Source organism: Heterocephalus glaber, unplaced genomic scaffold (genome assembly GCF_053883595.1).
Source record: "Heterocephalus glaber isolate CG9 unplaced genomic scaffold, H.glaber_assembly_v1.0 deba00000809, whole genome shotgun sequence".
NCBI classification, from domain to species: Eukaryota; Metazoa; Chordata; class Mammalia; order Rodentia; family Bathyergidae; genus Heterocephalus; species Heterocephalus glaber.
Genome location: NW_028258163.1, coordinates 12,458,727 through 12,480,191, shown reverse-complemented (window position 1 = coordinate 12,480,191; position 21,465 = coordinate 12,458,727). Strand labels below are relative to the sequence as shown.

Sequence of the window (21,465 nt, the reverse complement as noted above, 5' to 3'; positions counted from 1 at the left end):
TCATGCTTCTGAAATCTCATATTTGGTAAGTGCAACAGCCAGTTCTAAGTCTTCTTGTTCTTGCTGGTTCAGTTGGGAAACCTCTGCTCTTCCTCTCTCTCACTGTCCCTTTTGGCCCATTCAATCATATCTTCTTCAGATGGATAAGCAAAATTGCTTGGGTCAGCCTCTTTACTGGCAGTAGTCGAAGTAGAGTAAGTGAATGGATCACAAAACATATCAGGATCTATTTCTTTGGGGTTATCACTGCCTGGGGAAGGCTGAAATGGATCACTCACTTTAAAGGGACCAGAAGAATGCAATTGGTTGATGGGTCTTTTCCCGTGTGGTGGTGAGGGAGGTATTGTTGGAGTTCCAGTCTTTGGTGGCAGTGCTGGCAGTACATCTTCACTCTCGATCAGTGTTTCCTCAAACACATTTTTCAGAATGACCGCAACTGCTGACAGAGCTCAATGTGGCTGATCTAAATGGATCTTCATTATTGATCTTTGACAATGTGATGAAGTGAGCAAATCCATCTCCAAATGACTCCTTTCTGAAAACAGAAGCAAAGAGGTCTGTTGGTGAATTGCTTGCTGCAATAACAACAGTTCCACCAGAGCAAAAGGTTCATTGTGCTTCAGTGTTTCTGCCAATGCATCATTGCTATTGCTGGGTGCACTGAAAGGGTCAGTACCTGAAGTGGCAGAAGGGTCAGTAGAAGATTGCTTGAAGAAATAGATGCAAAGGGATCTGAACCTTGGAAAGCATCGCCACCAAATGGGTCAATTTTCCCAAAAAGATCATCCTTGAAAGGATCACTGCCAACAAAAGGATCAGACTGGAAAAAATCCAAGTGTGTCTCTGCAATTGGACCTGCCAGTGAACTTGATTTCACATTAAATGGATCTTCCTCTTTTGCATGTCTGTCGCTGTCAACTTCAGCGACAGACATGCAGCTGCATGTCATTAACAGCTGCAGTCACCACTTCATTTTCATCAGTCACATGAGAAGGTGGTATTTCAGGATTATTTGCTGGAGATTCCTGGTGTACACCTCAGACTCCAGGTTGCTCTGGCCTCCAGCAGGTTTGTTAAGGTTGGCTGTTACTGATGCTGAGGCTGCAATAATGTGTAGTGCCATTTACAAGAACACTGTGTGGGCTGCTGCACCAATTTGATTGATTATTATGATTTCCCAGATCTTTTGTTTCCATCAGTCTCATTTGCGTTGAGCTGATTTCCTGCTGTGAATCTTGCAGGTGCTATTGAAGAGGTTCTAGCTGAGCCTTTGCTGATTCCACACTCTCCTCCAATTCTGTTGTTTCTTGCTGTAGCCGGCCCAATTCTTCCTCAAAAGTAGAGATCTATGATTCTTGACTAGTTATTTCAGCTTTCAAAGATGAGATCAACTGGGCCTCTCAGCATGTTTCTTTCTGACTTCTCTGAATTGCTCCTCTAGCTGTGCTTTCTGCTCATTCAGTTCACTGAGGAACTCCTGTACTTGCTGCTTCTGGGTCTCTAATTTTTGCAGATTAACATTCTGCCTTTGAACATCTTGAAGACCCAGAACCTCACTTGTTCTCTGCTTAATAGTATCTTCTTTCTCCATAAGGTCCTGTCAGGACAACTATTTCATCATTAAGGATATCTTGCTCCTTAAGAGCAGAGAAATCTGCAATGAGATGTGATCCTGTGTGTTTTTTTAATTTTTTTTATTAAATTGTTTTATTGGTACGTTGTAGGTATACAACACAATTACATTTCTCATTGGGAATTGTACCTTTACATAATGCATCTTGGTTCTTATTTTTTCCCCATTCCTAGCCCTCCCTTCACCCCCTCCACCCTTCCCTATTTACAAAGACTTTATTTCCATTTTTTCCATTTCTCAGCATTTTTCCTTTCCTTTCTTTCCTTTCCCCTGCCCCTCCCACTACCCCTACCCCTTTGGACCTTTTCTTCCTATTTTACATTATCGATTATTCGTTCTAATCATTGGTACATTTTAGGTATTCAATATAATGACATTCATCATTGGAAATTTGCACCTTTACATAGTCTCTCTTGGTTCTTATTTTTCACCTTTGCCCAGCCCTCCCTTCAACCCCTCCAGTCCTCCTTATTTACAAAGATTTTGTTCCTGTTTTTCCATTTTCTCATATTAATCCCATTCCCTTCTATCCTTTCCCCTAGCACTCCCACTTCCTTCCCCTTTGCCCCTTTTCTTCCTATTTCACATTACCTATTATACATTTTAGTCCTTATTTACACTATCAGTTTCTCACACCAGAGAAATACTATTCAGTATTTATACATGTGTGCCCTATTTATTTTACTTAAGAGTATCGCCTCAATGTGCATCCACTTAGCTATAAATGTCTCTAATTTCTCATTTTTTATGGCTGAGTAGTACTCCATTTTATAAAAAACCCACATTTTCTTTATCCAGTCTCCAGTTGATGGGCATTTGGGCTGTTTCCAAGTTTTAGCTATTACAAACTGTGTTGCTGTGAACATGGGCACACATATATCACTGTGGTATGATTTTTTTAATTCTTTGGGGAAGATCCCCAGCAGGGGAATAGCTGGGTCAAATGGGACTTCCAGTCCTAGTTCTTTGAGGGATCTCCATACTGATTTCCACAGTGCTTGCACCAGTCTACACTCCCACCAGCAGTGGAGCAGGGTTCCTCTTTCCCCACAGCCCTGCCAGCATTTGTTATTGGTGGATTTCATGATAGCAGCCATTCTTTCTGGAGTGAAGTGAAATCTCAGTGTTGTTTTCATTTGCATCTCTCAAATGACCAGTGATGTTGAACATTTTTTCATGTATTTATTTGCTATTTCTACTTCTTTGTCTGAGAAATGTCTGTTCATTTCAGATGCCCATTTTTGGATTGGGTCTTTAAATTTGGAAGGTCTGATCTTTTTAAGTTCTTTATAGATTCGAGATAGTAGACCTTTGTCTGAGGAAGAGCAGGTGAAGATTTTTTCCCACATTGTGGGTTGTCTCTTCACACTGCTGGTGGTTTCTCTTGCTGTGCAGAAGCCTTTTAATAAGAAGAGAGCCCACTTGTTGATTGTTTGTGCTAGTTCACGAGCAACTGAGGTTTTGTTCATAAAATCTTTTCCTACTCCGATGTCTTCAAGGGTTCTCCCTAACCTCTGCTCCAACTGGTTCAGAGTTTCTATTGTAATATTTAGATCTTTAATCCATTTTGATTTTAGTTTAGTGCATGGAGAGAAATATAGGTCTAGTTTTAATCTTTGGCAAGTTGAAGCCCAATTTTTCCAGCACCATTTATTAAAGAGGCTATCTTTCCTCCAGTGAGGGTGTTTGGCTCCTTTGTTGAAGATGAGATGGCTGAGTGTGTCTGGCGTTGTTTCTGCATCTTCTAATCTGTTCCACTGGTCCTCAGGTCTGTTTCTTTGCCAGTACCATGCTGTTTTTATCACAGTAGCTTTGTAGTATAGTTGCAAGTTGGGGATTGTGGTACCCCCTGCCATGTCTCTGTTACCTAGAATTCCTTTTGCTATTCTAGGTCTCTTCTTGTTCCAAACAAATTTTTGGATTGTTTTCTCTAGGTCTATGAAGTATGCTGCTGGGATCTGAATTGGAATTGCATTAAATCTATATAGCAGTTTTGGAAGTATGGCCATTTTCACTATATTAATCCTTCCTACCCAGGAGCAGGGGATATCTGTCCATTTTCTGATATCATCTTCAATCTCTCTTTTCAGAGTGCCATAGTTTTCAGAGAAAAGGTCTTTGATTTCTTTCATTAGGTTGATTCCTAGGTATTTCAGTTTTTTGGATACTATTGTGAAAGGAATTATTTGCCCTATTTCTCTCTCAGTGAGTCTGTCATTGGTGTAGAGGAAAGCTATTGATTTTTGTGTGTTGACCTTGTAACCAGCTACTTGACTGAATTTGGTTATTAAGTCTAGAAGACTTTTGGTGGAGTTCTTGGGGTCTTCTATATAGAGCATCATGTCATCTGCAAATAATGACAATTTGACTTCTTCATTACCTATCTTTATTCCTTTTATTTCTTTCTCTTGTCTAATTGGCATAGCTAATGTTTCCAGAACTATATTGAACAAGAGTGGTGATAGTGGACATCCTTGTCTTGTTCCTGATTTGAGTGTGAAGGATTTCAGTTTTTGACCATTTAGTATGATATTGGCTGTTGGTTTTTGATAGATAACTTTTATCAGTCTGAGGTAGAGACCATCTATTCCAATTTTTTGTAGGGTTTTTATCATAAATAAATGTTGGATTTTGTCAAATGCTTTTTCTGCGTCTATGGAGATAATCATATGGTTTTTGTCCTTGGCTCTATTGATATAGTGTATTACATTGATTGATTTTCATATATTGAACCATCCCTGCATCCCTGGGATGAATCCCACTTGATCAGGGTGTGTGATCTTCTTGATGATCTTCTGCATTCTATTTGCCAGTGTCGTATTAAGGGTGTTTGCATCTATGTTCATTAGTGAGATTGGACTATAGTTCTCCTTTTTAGTTGGGTCTTTCTCTGCTTTGGAGATCAAGGTGATGCTTGCTTCCAGGAATGAATTTGGGAGTATTGCTTCCCTTTCAATTTCATTGAAGAGTTTCAACAGTAGTGGCAGCTGTTCCTCTCTAAATGTCTTGTAGAATTCAGCAATGAAGCCATCAGGGCCTGGGCTTTTCTTAGTTGATAAGTTTTTAATAGCATTTTCAATTTCATTGGTTGATATTGGGTTGTTTAGAATTTTTAGGTCTTCTTCGTTTAACTTTGGTAATTCATATATATCTAGGAATCTGTCCATTTCTTCTGTGTTGTCCATCTTATTGGCGTATAGGTTCTGGAAGTAGGTATTGATGATCCTCTGGATTTCTGCTGGGTCTGTTGTCATTTCACCCTTTTCATTCCTAATTTCATGGATTTGGGCCTTTTCTTTCCTTTTTCTGATAAGGTTGGCTAAGGGTTTTTCAATTTTGTTGATTCTTTCGAAGAGCCAAGTCTTGGCTTCATTGATTTTTTGTATCGTTCTCTTAGTCTCCATTGCATTGATTTTTCCTCTGACCTTTATAAGCTCCCTTGTATGAGCTTTGGGGTTGTCCTGCTCTTCTTTTTCTAGAAGCTTGAGGTTCAGCATCAGGTTGTTTAATTGGGCTTGTTCTGTTTTCCTAATGTGCATATTCACTGCTATGAATTTCCCTCGTAAGACTGCTTTCATTGTGTCCCACAGATTCTGATATGTTGTATTGTCATTGTCATTTAATTGAAGGAACTGAGACAGAGTCTTGATAAGGACTCATGATCATCCTGCCTCAGCCTTCCAAGTGTGCCAGTATTGTAGGTGTACACACTCTACGTACCTGGCATAATGGTAACTCTTCATTGTCAACTCTATTGGCTAGAAGTTTTCTGGAGAGATTCACCAGAGGAGTGACTGAACTGAGTGCAAAGAGAAAGGGACCCCTTGGGCAATAGCACAGGGGTCCTGGGATGCATGGTTAAAATTTAGAGCAGACCTGCAGGGCAACAGCCAGACCATCCTGTTCCTCCCCTTCCTCTGACCTAAACTCCTACACAAATGTTTTTCTTCTGCACCTCTGTTTTCATGTCCTAGGGGTACAACTGCGCTGGTTTCGGGAGAAACCTGATGAGTCTTGGTGAAGCAGTCCCTCTGGGCCTCGTGTAGTTTAAACTGAACTTCGACTCCCAGCAATGATTTAATCCTTTGTGTCACCACAGCTTCACACTGGGACAGTGTGTCACAACCTCCACCACCACCACTATTCACTCAAGAAATACTCAGTGTTGTTGGTATTGTTTCGTATGGTCTAAGTGATCAACAGGAGCAGGTGTGGTGGTGCACAACTGTAATCCAGCACTCCAGAGGCTGAGGCAGGACCATCATGGAGAATTGGAAGACAGCCTGGGTTACATAGTGAGTTCAAGGCCAGCCTAATCTACATAGTGAGACCCTGTCTCAAAAACAAACAAACAAACAAACAAAACACCCCCAAATTAATCAACGTCCAAACTCTCCTCTGAAATCTATGCAGGGAGGTTATGCTTCCCTAGTCACCACACAGCCCAGGGTTAGGGTCACAAATCCAAGGACACATTGGGGTGAGGTGTAAGTTTCAGCATGGCTTCCCCCCCAGTAGCAAAGCTTTGTAATCAGGGATGTGGGCCTGTTTCTCAACCTACTTGTTACAGTGAAGTGCAATAGCTCACCGTTGGAGCCAAGTGTTACAACTATCCAAAGATGTCCAGAGGTGAAGAAACTGAAGGCAGCACTCGGAGAGATGGAGGGATCCACACTTTATTCTGCCAGTGGCTCAGAGAAGTTTCTTGTTGGAATTCTGAGCCCTGGACAGAAATGGAAGCACCCTTATATAGAGAGATCTATGGGTACAAGGTTGGGTCCATGTACTGGGCAAGCACACTCATAGAAGTGGCAGGGTGGAGTTAACAGAACATGCTTAAAACATCTGGTAGGAACAGGATGCAGCTCAAACAGTTACACTGCTTGAACAGAACATCTTGGGGGAAAACATGGTGAGGGGATCAGCAACAGACAAAGGCCTGCCCCATTGTGCATTATTTCCTTATCATACTGAATCTTAGAAAAAGGTCTTCGCCAGGGATTTAGCTCAGTGGTTTCACCACCTGCTGTGCAAGCACAAGGACCCGAGTTCAATCCCCAGTACCAAAAGAAAAAAAAAAAAATGCAAAGCAAAATAAAACAAAACTTAGAAAAAAAAAAGAAAAAGAAAAAGGTCTTGGGCCAGGGATTTAGCTCAGTGGTTCTGCCACCTGCCTTGAAAGCCCAAGGTCCGAGTTTGATCCCTGTTACCAAAAAAGAAGAAAAGGGCCTTGCAATAAGATAATGAACAAATTTAGTATATTATTCCCACATAGACATCTGTACTTCAGTGTTTTGCATAAGAATTTAACAATCAACTTCCCTGCCATCCTGAGACACATTTGAAAAGTATGAGCATTAAATCCTTGCTGTCTAAATCCCAGTCACTAGGTAATTTCAGGACATGCTCCTTGAGTATTAACAAACACGTATTTGAACAAACTAAATAAAAAGTCAGAGGCTAGCCAGACATGGTGGTGTGCACCTGTAATCCCAGTGAAAGGGAATTTATAGGCAGATGGATTTATTTCTAACAAAAAAATAACTAAATTGTACAACTATGAGTTAACTGTGTTATTAAGCAACTATGGGTTAACTAGGTAACTATGTTCTTTGTAGCATGTATGTGAGTAGCCATCACACCTTCTGTAATTTGTCGCCATGGGAGCATAACAAACTCAGAAAGTCCTGCTGGAACTCTTTGCTCTGCCCCCCCCCCCAACCCTGCTGCTCTGCTTTGTGTAAACTATGCTTGGTATATTCCCAGGGAAACTCCAGTTGAATTAAGCCTCATAGGTGTAAAAAAAAGTGTCAAATAAGTAACCAACCAAAGACTGCCACATACTCTGCTTCTGCTTCTGTACCTCCTGCTTGGAACCCTCTAAAACAGCTGGCCCACCAATATTGTGGACCTGACTTCTTTGGGAACGATCCCAGTCAGGTCCGTCGATGTAATAAGAGAGTTGTACACCGCCTTCTGCCTCCCTGGGTGTCTTTCCGTCCCGGATTCAGTTTGCTACAACATCAGTACCCTGGGAGGCTGAGGTAAGAGCATCATAAATTCAAGCCCAGCCTGGGCAATTTATTGACTTAGCCAGACTCTGTCTCAAAATAAAAAAGGCCTGGGGATGTAGCTCAGTGAGAAAGCCTTTGGTTCAATCCCTAGTACAATAATATCTCGGTTCATGAATGCTTCTATTTGCAAACAAAAGCGTTACCAACTTTTGCTTCCTTTCACAAAGCCTGCATTGGGTGACAAACGGGACCACGGCCATCTTACCCACACAAACGCAAATGCAGCCACCTTACCCAAAACCATAAAACAAATTACGTTCGTAAACTGAGGTACCACCTTATAGCCAGAAAATAAACAAAAACTAAGAGGCTATTTGACAGTCTTCTCTTTGCTTCTCTTCCTCTCCCCTTCTCTCCCTCTCCTCCTTCTCCTATTCCTCCATCTTTTTTTTTTTTTGACCAGGGATTGAACTCAGGACATTGTGCTTGCCAGTCAGGTAAGGTGCCACTGAGCTAAATCCCTGGCCCTCCTCCATGTTTTCTTTTGAGAGAGGGTCTCCCTATATTGCTCAGGCAGGCGTTGAACTTCCAGACTCAAACAGTGCTCCTGTCTCAGCATCCTTCTGAGTGCTAGGACTACAGGCATGTACCACCCCAGCCAATGGAAGTGTTATTATTATATATCTGTTTATTCGGTTCTGGAGATTGAACCCAGGACCTCACACATGGTATGCACACTCTACCATTAAGCCACACCCCTAATCTGAGTGACAATATTCTAGCTTTGTAGCCACAATAAAAATTACCTAAAAATTTATTCTGGCTAGACATTCTAGCCAGCCTTATTACCAGAGATTAGTCTCTGAGTTTCTCTTATTTATTTATTTATTTATTTATTTATTTATTTATTTATTTATTTTCTGGTACTAGAGATTGAACTCAGGGCCCTTTATTTCTAATTTTGAGACACAGTCTTGCCAATTTGCTAATTGCCTCAGCTCAACTCAAATTCTTGATCCTCCTGCCTCAGCTTTCCAGAGTGCTGGGATTACAAGCATGCACCACCACAAATGACTTTTTTTTTTTTTGAGACAATGTCTTGCTGTGTAGTCCAGGCTGTATATAAGGTCACTATGTATCCCAGACTGTTCTCAAATTCACAGCAATTGTCTTGCATCAGCCTCCCAAGTGCTGGGATCACAGGCAGGTACCACCAAGCCCAGCCTCACAACTGGCTCTTGATTTCCCCTTTTTCGACTCACTCTGGAAGCTGCTGTGAGACCTACAAAGCCATTTATGCAATATGGGGCTATCATTGTTACTTTAGCTTTTGACAGATCCACAAAGAGAAAACAACAAAACCATCTGGTCTATAGAGGAAAGACTAGAACACATATTGCAATCCAATAATTTCTTAGCGTCGCCTCTTGGGAGGTCCTGGAAAGAGGAGTTCCATGCTGTTGACTAAGAATCGTAGAGGGCCTGGACAGCACCCTATCCATCCTACTTACAGCTTGCTAGCACATTTCAGCATTGGAGACAAAGAACTATTCTCTCTTTGCTAACTACTTATCTATTGCTCATTGGACAGTTGGCCCGAATGATGCCAAATGGCTTTCCCTCGTTCAGCCAGCTGAGACAGAGCTGAGACTCCTGAGGCCCAGTCCCATGTGTGGCTGCAGTAGCATCTGCTCCCTTTGCTATTTCTTTGGCATTATTTCCTACAGAAGGCCAGTGTTCCAGGCACTGCCACCACAGAGGCCTGGTACATGAACACAGTGAAAGGTTTTGTCAGCAGAGGACAGACTTCTGACAAAAGAATAATATTAAAAGCAGGACACCTGATCTCACATAAGATTTGAGTTTGGCTTTCGAGTGGAGAGGGCATTTGGAAGTGAACTTTGGATGTAAAAATAATGGACTTGGGGAAACATTTTAAGCCGCATAGGAATAATGAAATAAAATATAAAATTGAGATTGTTAAACCAAAACTCTTGAGACTGCAGTGTCTGTGAAATAAAAAGGGTTTATTGAGCCATTATAGATTCTATTCAGAAATGGATCAGATCCTGGGATGTTTCAACAACTATCAACACCAGGGGTATCTGACAGTTGGAAAATTGTAATCACAACCTACTGGAGATCCCTACAGTCAGGTTCCAGTCCCCACCTGCCCAGTGTGTGACTCAGGCCTGAGAAAAAAAATACACTAAGAGACAGAGCTAAGACAGAGAACCAAGGGTGTCAGGATGACAAATACCAGCTGTAACCAACAAAGGTGCTGGCCAATTCCAAGCACTGACTTTTATTGGCATTCAATTGGGGTAAAGGTAATGTGTGGTTTCTATGGAAATTAATGTAATTAAGGCTCATAAAAGACAAGACAAAGCATTCTCAAATTAGGAACAGAATAGACAAAATATATGATTGTAATTAGAACATTGTCCTTCTAGTCTGAAGGTTTTAGTTGAGGGAATGGAATTTGGGTGTGAGTCACTCTGACCTCCCCACGTAGGCTTCAGCCAGACTCACTTCTATAAACAAGTCAATTGTGGGTTAACTCTTCACAGACTGCTTTGGGCATAATCAATATTATAGTCCTCTGCAGCAACCTCCAACCAAGAGTATTTTGATGAGTGCTGGGGAAGGAAAGCACAGCTTCCATTGAACCTACATTGGCTGTAGACAGGAGAGGCAAATAACATGAAGCAGGGAAAGCTTTTTGTAGGAGGGCAGTCCATAAGGAGAAGGAAGAATTTGTTGCTTCTAGATTGGTTGGGGTCAACAGACCAGAAAGCTTACCTGAAAACACGGCAATCTGGCCCTGGGGGTCCATCATCATGGAATTTAAATTGGGGTTTTGAAATAGTCTTTTTGTTGATTTTATCTGCATTTAGTTAACTGATTAACTTCCCTCATCTTCCACTCTCCACTCTTGGATCCTTGTAATTATAGTGAGTTTTCAAGGGGCAGAGTAGCTGGTCACAGCAGCAAAAGTCTGTAATCCAAACTATTCAGGAGGCTGCAGCAGAGAATTGAAAGTTTGAGGCCAGCCTGAACAACTTAGTGAGATCCTGTCTCATATCCAAATTAAAACAAGGAAAAAAAAATTAAAACAAGGGCTGGGGATGTGACTCAGTGGTAGACCATTTGCCTAAGATATACAAAGTCCTGGGATCAATACCCAGTGTCACACACAAAGACACACATGCGTGCGCACTTACACAATATGCCAGAAAAAAGAAAATACCCTAACATCACAAACACAGACACACACACACACAGAGTCAGAAAAATAGAGGACTCTCAAGTCCTTACCAGAGTTTAAACACTTGACATTTCCAAACTATGAGACTTTGAATAAATTGTTTAAGTTCTCTAAGCTTTAGTTTTCTTGCCTGTAAAATGGAAATACAGTGGTACAATGGTATGCTCAGAATGAAGTACAGGAAAAATGGATTCTTGTGGTCTTGAGTGACACTGAGTTGGTCAACTGTTTCTCTCTCTTTTTTTTTTTCTTGTTTTATTGAGACAGGGTCTTTCTGTGTAGTCCAGGCTGGCCAAGAACTCCTGGAGATACTCTTGCCTCAGCCTCCCAAGTGCTAAGATTACAGGTGTGTGCCACCAGGCCTGGCAGTTAACTGTTTCTGACTCTAAGTAAGCATTGCCTACTTTTAAAAATACATAAATAAGCCAGGGATTTAGTTCAATGGTTCCGGTGCCTGCCTCACAAGCACAAGGTCCCGAGTTCGATCCCTGGCACCAAAAAAAAAAAAACATAAATAAGGCAATGGATGTAAAGTACTTAGCATACTGCCTGGCAGGTAAACATGGTATGATATAAAACAAGCAGTTTTTTGTTAGGAGAGCTGGCTTTACACACTGATGCTCAAACTAAATGATCTGGTGATCAGTCAAGCTGGTAGATAGAGAACATCCAGCTTCTAAGGGACTTGACCTCTGCTGGAGTCCCAAAGAACCCACACCCTCACCTCAGGAGCACTAGGCTGGAGTAGCTTGTTCACTCTGTATGGCACTCACAGTCTCAAGGGCCTGCTGCTCAGCACACTGGCCACCTTGTTTGGGATATTTTAGCTCTTTTCCAGATGTGCCTAGAGGTCCTTGTGTCTACCTCTCACTGTGGAGGCCATTGCAGGTATTGTGCTGATATTATGAATCCAGGCACTGGCCTTTAGGCTGATCAAGGGACTTATTCATAATTACCAAAGAAACAATGTAGGGAGGACTTTGAAGGCTATACTTTTTTCTCATTATTCTAATAGGAAACAATATTATACTCTGAATTATACTCTGAATAATAAGAGCATGAGCATCTATCTCTCAGAGAAAAAAACAACTCTAATCTTAGCACTAATGATATGTATGTATATGTATATAATTTTTTGGTAGTTGTCTTACCAGGAGCTGTGACAAATTTATATTTTTTCACCAGGACTCCTTGATCCTAAAGGTTAGCCAAGATTTAGAATATAATCGGTGATCCTGAAACAGTAATTATACTGTGCTATTCACACACCTGACCTGTGATGTTTCTCCTCACCAGGTTCTCAGTCCTTATTATTAGATATGTCACCTACTCTCATGCAGAGCCTTCAGGGTTAGGGATGTAGTTCAGTGGTACAGTGCTTGCCTAGCATTTGTTTGTGAGGCCCTGAGTATAATCCTCTCCACTGAAAACAGAGAAACATAAGTAAGTTATTATGAAAAGTGTTGCTCTGGGTCACAGGTTCAAGGCCAGCCTGGGATGTATAGGGAGGCCTTGTCTCAAAAGACAAAAAACAAGCCAGGCCTGGTGGTGTATGCCTGTATTGCCAGCACTCGGAGGCTAAGGCAGAAGGATTGCCATGAGTTCAAGGCCGGCCTGGGCTAGTGAGTAAAGGCCACAGTAAACTGCATAATGAGACCCTCTCTCAAAAAAACAAAACGAAACAAAAAACAGCCTGGCTCTCGGTGGCAAAGAGGGTGTGCTCGGCGGCAGCAGGTTCTCCCTGGCGGCTGGACCAGTGCATGCCTCAGCCTAGCGTGACAGTGAAGCAGGCATCTGCGAGGATGTGGTGGTGGGGAGGGACAGCCAGCCAGACGGTGTCTGGATTGCCTGTCATGGAGGAGGTGGTGGCATTGTTGACTAAGCAAGTCCGGGGCCAGGGGCAAATCTCTGCTGGGCTCCTATTCAACCTGCTGGTGTCCATCTGCATTGTGCTCCTCAACAAATGGATCTGTGTGCACCATGGCTTCCCCAGCCTGAGCCTAATGCTGGTACCTGGCTGGGGTTGTACTGTGAGACCAAAGTAACTCCATTTTGCTTATGTGAGACCAGAATGACTCTATTTTGCCCAAAATGGAGTAGTCTCCTTTGTCCTCTCACATTAATGATTAAAATGTGCTTGATCTAGGACAAAAGACACAATCTGTAACACAAGATTCCTAAGTTTATTAGTCAGCCATCTGTTTACCCAGGAAATGAACATCCTGGGCGCACTATCTGTAGGAACAATCTCTCAATGAGCTGACTGTCAGTACTGGGTGGTCGTGACCATTAGTCACCGTGTCTGCTGACCATCAATACGTGACAGTCGCCCACTAACCTTTGTCCTTCTTTTCTTTTGTAAAACCTATACGTAATCACCCCTTACCCCTGATGAGTTCACCCAATCAGAAATGTACACTTCATGCATGTTAAGCACCGACCAATCATTGTAATTGCTAAGTGGAAAAATCTCCAAACCTTGCTGTAACCTCTGTAAAAACCCCGCTAATTTGGAACTCGGGGCTCTCAATCTCGATCTGCTGTGTCGGTGACAATTGAGAGTCCCTGCTTAAGCTTGAGTAAACGACCCTCATGTGCTTACATCAGAAACGGCCTCCTGGTGGTCTTTGGGACTTCGCAATCTGGGCACAACAGTACATCTGCCAGAAGCTGGACATCTTTGTCCGCAAGAGTCTCCCCCCACCCCTGCTCTTCCTCTTGGCTCTGAGCTTCTGTGGCTTTGTGGTCTTCACCAATCTCTCTCTGCAGAACAACACTACAGGCACCTATCAGCTGGCCAAGGCCATGGCCACACCGGTGATTCTAGCCATCCAGATCTTGTGTACCAGAAGAGCTTCTCCACCACTCCGTCAGCTCATGCTGACGTGGAAAGTTTTGTTATGTGCTACAGTTCTGGGAGGATGGAAGGCAGACCAAGAGTCTCGGAGGTAAAGTGTAGAACCAGCTTTATTCTTAGCACCGGTGGGTCAGCCAGGGTTCACACACCAAGAGACTGACCCCCTTTGGGGTTGAGCAGGGCAGGTTATACTCTTGGGAGGGGGTGGGCTTGCAGGAGTTACAAAGAGTACAAGTCATATGGGTTCAGCAAATTCATTGGTTATTAGGCATTACAGACAGCAAGTTCAGCTCACAGAGTTCCACCTCATTTACATTTGCCAGGAAGGTAACAAAACTGAGAACAAAGAAAATTTCTGAGATGCTTGAGAAGAAGTGCCGGGCTAGGCAAGCCAGGACATGTTGAGGGAATGGGAGCAAATTCTCTGTCAGTAAGTCTGGCTTTAACTGGAGAGAGGCACATTCCCCATTCAATGCCAGTTCCTATAAATTTAGGTGGAATCCTAAATTCTTATTATGATGTGAAGTCCTTGGAATGGTGTTTGCTGCTCTTGGTGTTCTGGTTACATCTCTTCATCAAGTGTGGGTAGGTGCCAAACAGCATGAGCTGTACGCAAACTCAATAGAGTTGTATACTACCAGGCTCCAGTGCCATCTGCCGTATTGCTGGTCTCTATGCCCTTCTTTGAGCTGGGATTTGGAGATGGAGGAATATTGGTACCCGGCCAGTTTCTGCTGTGCTGATGGTGCGGCTCTCTAGCATAACCACTTTCATGGAGCACGTAGCAGTTTAGTGGTCATTGGGAACTCTTCACCAGTCACCTGTAACATGTTTGGACACTTCAAGTTCTGCATGACTTTATGTGCAGGATGTGTTTTATTGAAGGATTCACTGTTGGGAGCATTTCTACATAAATTTTGGGGAAAAATCATTTCATAATGAAAGTATGACTATACCTGTCTAAGGCCCAATATCGGCTACAGCATGCAGAAACATAACTCCATTTTGCCTCCGGTCACAGCTGAGGTCTCAATGGTCTGTAAAGCTGTGGCAGTCGATAGCAAGGTGACACCAGCTGAAGACATCCTGGTTCCTTGAGAACCAAGTAGTAATACAAAAGAGAAATGTCTCACCCGAGGAGGGACAAGTTCCTTATCAGCTCAGCTCCTCCCACCTACTGAGGGGGGAATGTTCTCCTTTCTGCCTTCATTAGCATGAGATTTGCATAAGCACAGGATCAGAACATGAGATTACTGCCAACGCACCCCCCCTAAGTCACCAGATACTTCCTCCAATTATTGTGTGTACCTAATAAATAGTGGCTAGCTCTGAAAGGCTTTGTCTTTGCCCACTCTGAGGCACTGACCTCCTGGCCTCCCATATACTTTGAAATTACACAAGTCTCTACTGGCTTCTTTCTTTGGCCCTTGCCGTCCTCCTTTCTAGGCAGTTGGAGGAAATTGGCCTCCGATGATCCACTGTCAGTTAATCAGGTTCTTGGCATTTTATGTACATGACTTGGCATTCTGGCCTAGGTTCACTTCAAAAGCAGTGAACAGGAAGGAAATAAGAGCAAACTTGTACAACATTTTTGAGTTTTTGTGGAGAAAAGAAAGTTGCCCCAAGACAAAAAATGTTGTTACTTTCAAAAATGAAAAAGCTTGTAGCGCAAAAGTTATTGAATGGTTTATAAGAAGTAATACAAATATTATTCACAAATACGACTTTTTTTAACAGTGACAACGTTTATTTGAAAAAGTAAAAGTGAAGAGTGAGGGAGAAACTGGCTGAGCAGAGCAAGTTTAGGCCAAGTGAATGTGGGAAAAGGCAAGATAAAAGTACACCCTGGAGGACACAGAGAGGTCTGTCATGGGGAAAGCCAAAATAGCCACAAATGACTTTTTTAGTACCTATTAAAAAGTTAATTCTCAAAAATGTAGGCTGAGCATGGTGGTGCACAGCTGTAATCCCAGTATTTGGGACACTGAGGTAGGAGAGTTGCAAGTTTGAAGGCAGCCTGGACTACACAGCAAGAATCTGCCTTGAAAAAAAATCTCAACAACCAAAATGGCTTGGGGTTCTTTTCAAAGATATTGTAGGAAATATATATAGGACAGTCTGGTTTACCAAGTGAAATACATGAAAAGTAAAGTTCTGTAATAATGATAAAGGATTCTGTATTCCAGGACTACAGAAGTATGTTTTTTCAGTGTCCATATTCTTCCTACAAAGGGTACATAGGACTCCTGTACTTCCTAGTAGATGGTTTTCCATTGTCAGATGTATTATAATTTTGGTCATAGTGTTTAAGGGTCATAGTGTCTAAGCTCAAACCCAGAGCTTTGCATGGGCAAGATAAATGCTCTACCTCCAAGTTATACCTGTATCCCTGAAGTCACATTTGAAAGAGGAATAATTTTTGAGATATGAAGGAAATACATGATTTCTGATTAAGCAAATATTATACAGTGCCACATATTTAATTGCAAAATGTATTTCTGCCTTCCAGCATCTTGACATTTGAATATCAAAAGCAGTTGTTATTAATCTCAAAATAAATTGAGACAGATCATTCCTCTGGTGATAGATAATTTTTTTCTCAACATTATAAACTTTCTGTGAGAAAGCAACATAAGAAAACAGCCACATGTACAAAATTTACCTTCAGTAAGATGATACATTTTGGTATGTGTCTTTTATCCCAAAAACAAACACACATATCTTTTAGATATTTTTGGATTTTTTCCCCTGGCTCATTTAAAATAAAAAGCCTCACTGAAAATCTATTCTGAAGAATTCAGCTTGTGAGTCAATCTGAAGTATGATTAGTATGTGTGGTTTTCTGTTTTTGTTTTAAGTATTCTTTGGTTCTCAGTTTACAAAGGTATCTTTTACTATGCTAAGACAGGGTACATCATCTCTGCTACATAAGCCTCCGTATTTTGTGTGTGTAAGAAACGTTCTCTGGATATGTTTAAGTTAACATACAATTATTTCCCAAAAGCTGGATAAAAGTATTCACAGTGAGAATTATTTGAGTTCATCACAGTGAGCACTAAAAACTGAGTTGATTTATGCCATGTACAAATTCTTAATTGTATATAAAATTTGAAGGCTGTGTGTGGAATTATAATAAATGAGTAATGTTAGTAGGAATGCTAAAAGAAACTCAGAGCAAGCTGGCTAAGGGTGTGTGCACGTAAATGAATAATATGTACACTGCAAATATCTAGAGAGTAGTGTTTTTGCCCTGAAGACAATCATCACATGGAACATCTCTGGGAAACAATGCACCAGATGACTAGAACTAAGCACAGAGACAAACCAAACTCTGTGCTTTGGAAGGAAACATGCTGTTCTCTTGTTACAATATAACAGGACTTGTTTTATATCCTGTGTTAAATGACTTAAGTTTTGGTTTTTGGTTTTTAGTGGGGTTTTTTGGTACGGGGGATCAAACTCAGGACCTTGCACTTACAAGGCAGGCAGCGGAACCACTGAGCTAAATCCCCGGCTCCAAATGACTCAAGTTTTATCTGTTAAAAATAAAAACCTCATTTAAAAAAAATAGAGAAATGGGGGGGCTTTCATTGTCTTCATTGTGTAATATCTCTTTTCTACATTGTGTAAGAAGGGTTTGAATTCCATAGTCTCCAGAATCTCTTCATTGCATGATTTTTTTCTTTTGATGTGCTATGGGGAATTGAACCCAGGGCTTTCTCACTGAGCTATATTCCCACCCTGTCTGTCTTTTCTTTTTCTCTCTTTCTTTTCTTTCTTTCTCTCTCTCTTTTTTTCTTTCTGTTTTTTAAGCTTTAATGGTTTTATTTAGAAAAAATTTGACTCTCAAGTTAAAATGGTCCAGTCTAAATAAAGCATCCCTTTTTCAATAATGGAATTGAGGGGCAGGGATTTAGCTCAGTGGTTCCGCTGCTTACCTTGCAAGGGGGAGGTCCCAAGTTCAATCCCTGGTACCAAAAAAAAAAATGAAATCGATCTATGTAAAATATTTTCCTTGTTTCTAAAAAATCAATTTAAATAGCATTTTTACTACAAGGAAATTGAAAAATTCACTTTAAACTAGCCAATTTGTATCAATCATGAAAGAAATAGGTTCTTTCCTCCCCCTCCTTCAACCATTCAAAGCAAGCGAGAGTACTGCAAAGTGTAAGAACCCCACTGGATCCCATCAGAATAAGTACAAGTCAGAGGGAGGCCCAGGGTGAACACAGAAGCTTGGGTGCTCAGGCTTTACGGCGCAGGGAGCAGAGGCAGCAGAAGCTCACAGTAAATGCACACCAGACAGGGGCCTAGGTGAAGCTTTCTCATCTGACTTAGTGCTTTTCAAGAAAAAATAAAGAGACAAATCTGCAAGAGTTAAAAAAAAAACTAGACTTTTGTCACATTTATAGTTATCTTAAATCCTTTGTATTCCCACGCTTATAGGTAATTTTGATACACATGGTAAATAGCTTCAATATTCACAAATAAGAATATTGTATTGTTAACAAAGGATAAGAGAATTCTTCATGCTTCTGATATCTCAGATTTGCTAAGTGCAACAGCCAGTTCTAAGTCTTCTTGTTCTTCCTGTTATAGTTGAGCCAGCCTCTGCTCTTCCTGTCTCTCGTTGTCCTTCTTGGCCCATTCAATCATATCTTCTACAGAGGATAAGCACTAAAATTAGCAAAATTGCTTGGGTCAGCCTCTTTATTAGCAGTAGTTAAAGCAGAAGTGAATGGATCACAAAACATACCAGGATCTTTTTCTTTGGAGCTATCACTGCCTGGGAAGGCTGAATCCACTCACTTTAAAAGGATCAGGAGAATCCAATTTGTTGATGGGCCGTTCCCCAGGTGGTGGTGGATGAGGTATTGTTAGAGTTCCAGTCTTTGGTGCCAGTGCTGGAGGTACATCTTCATTCTTGACCCGTGTTTCCACAAAGGCTGTCAGAGCTTGACCAGGCTGGACTAAAAGGATCTTCAGTGTTGACCTTTGACAGTGTGCTGAAGTCAGCATATTCATCTCCAAATGACTTCTTTTTGAAAGCAGAGACAAAGAGGACTATTGGGGAATCACTTGCTGCAATAACAGCTGTTCCACCAGGAGCAAAAGGATCATTGTGCTTCAATGTTTCTGCCAATGCATCATTGCTGTTGCTGGGTGCACTGAAAGGGTCAATAGCTGAAGTGGCAAAAGGGTCAGTAGAAGATTGCTTGAAGAAACAGTCAGATGCAAAGGGATCTGAACCTTGGAAAGCATCACCACCAAATGGGTCAATTTTCCCAAAAGGATCATCCTCAAAAATATCACTACCAAATAAACGAATCAGACTGGAAAAAATTCAAGTGTGTATCTGCAACTGGATCTGTCAGTGAACTTGATTCCACATTAAATGGATCTTCCTCTTTTGCATGTCTGTCATTGTCAACTTCAGGACAAACTTTTTCATTAACAGGTGCAGTCACCACTTTGTTTTCATCAATCACATCAGAAGGTGGTATTTCAGGACTATTTGCTAGAGACTCCTGGTGTACAGCTCAGGCTCCAGGTTGCTCTGGTCTTCTGCAAGTTCATTAAGGGTGGCTCCTTGGCAGTTGCTGATGCTGAGGCTGCAATAATCTGTGGTGCCATTTACAAGAACACTGTGTGGGCTGCTGCACCAATTGGATTGATTATTATGATTACTCAAGCTTTCATTTCCATCAGTCTCATTTGCACTGAACTGATTTCCTGCTGTGAATCTTATTTTTTTTTTTTTTATACCAGGGATCGAACTTGGGACTTTGCGCTTTCCAGGCAAGCAGAGGAACCACTGAGCTAAATCCCTGGCCCTCCTGCAGTGAATCTTGCAGATGGTATTGAAGAGTTTCCAGATAAGCCTTTCCTGACTTCACACTCTCCACCAATTCTGCTTTTTCTTGTTGTAGGCAGCTCAGCTCTTCTCTAGCTTTGGCCTGTTTTTCTTCATAAGTACAGATCTATGATTCTTGAGTAGTTATTTTAGCTTTCAAAGATGAAATCAACTAGGCCTCCTCAGTGTGTGCCTTTCTGACTTTGAGTTTCTCCTCTAGCTGGGCTTTCTACTCATCTGGATCACCGAGGAGTTCCTGTACTTGCTGCTTCTGCCTCTGTAGTTTTTGTAGATTAACATTCTCCCTTTGAACTTCATCTTGAAGACCCTGAACCTCACTTGTCCTCCATTTAATAGTATCTTCTTTCTCCTTAAGGTCCAGTTCCACATTATTCTTTTCCCTCCACACTTCAACTATTTCATTGTTAAGGATATCTAGCTCCTTAATAGCAGAGAAATCTGCAACAGAACTTGATCCTATGATGTTCTTTTGTAAAGTCCTTCTGTCTGATGGTGGAATCATCTCAGGAGTAAGAATGTGAAGAGGATCAATGCCTTTTATGAACTTTTGATTGATTAAGTGAAAAGCCAAAGAAAACTGATCCATTGAAAGCTTCCCACAGTCCTTTGTGTCATATAATGCCCAAGTATGGGCCAGTAAGGTAGAAGGTAAACCTGTTTTCAGAAAGATGTCATGGACCTCCAATTAAGACACAAAGCCATCCATATCTTTATCTGTTTTCAGGAAGATTTCATCCTATTTAGCTTTTTCTGCAGGGGATGCAACCCATGTTTTTCTTTTAGATGGTGGCACCAAAGCTGGAAGCAAGGACATTGTCACAGGTCTTTTCTCCAGTGCACACTATACTAAAAACATGGCCCTTCAAATAAAGTTCTTGCACTGACAAAAGCAAATGACAATCTGGGGAAACTACTATACTGCAAAGTCATCTCTGGTCAGCATTCCATCATGGTCCATATCACTCAACTCTGAAACTCTTCCAAGGATTTCCACAGGTAACTCACAGTTGAGCAATGCTGGTTACACTTGACCCCAGACAAAAATCCATTCACTGGGCTTAAGATATCAAAAATTGTATCATATCTGGACTTATCTTCAGAGTTTATAGCTGCAGAAATTCTACTGCTTAGCAAAGGACTATGGGTACTATGAAATGTTGGTGGAGGAACAGCCAGCTTCAAGCTATTCAGTGAAACTTCCTGTCCATTCAGGGCACATGCCACAAGACACAAAGCAACAAAGAATTCTTGTTTGTTCAGGTTGCCTTTGCCATCTGTGTCAGCTAAATCCCAAATCTTTCCAAGCATCAAGTCTGGAAGCCCTGACTTTTCCAAGAAAGCAGCAGCATCTGAAGGCAACACCCTTCCAGCACTGCCTGTGTCAACTTGTCTCTAGTTCTTTTCTTTTTACCAGATTCCAGCTTGATAACTGTGCCAGGGAGAGCTGGGCTCTGGGCCATGGTGTTTCTGTCATGCACAGGAGGGGGAGCCCTTTTTATTTTTTGAGACAGGTTCTTGCTAAATTGATAAGTTGCCCAGGCTGGGCTCAAACTTGCCATCCTCATACCTCCCACAGTGCTGGGATTTACAGGCATCCACTTCCATTCCTGCTCCATAATTCTACTGAACAATCATTCTGTGTAGATTTTTACTTTTCTCCTCAGACAGTGCTGCTGTTCCAGCCCAGGGCAAATGTTTAAACTCTTGGCTGTCAGCTCTCTCTGGGACAGGCTGCATCTCCTTGGATGGTAGGATTCTGCCTAGGGCCACACCTTTGGATTAGAGAACTAAGACAAGGGCCACACAGGGGAGTGCGCT

General features: G+C 41.7%; 1 pseudogene; it reads right to left on the bottom strand.

The window, feature by feature from the left end:
* LOC101714137 (epidermal growth factor receptor substrate 15-like) lies at positions 1-21,301 on the bottom strand (annotated as a pseudogene).
* Between the last annotated feature and the right edge of the window lie 164 nt (positions 21,302-21,465).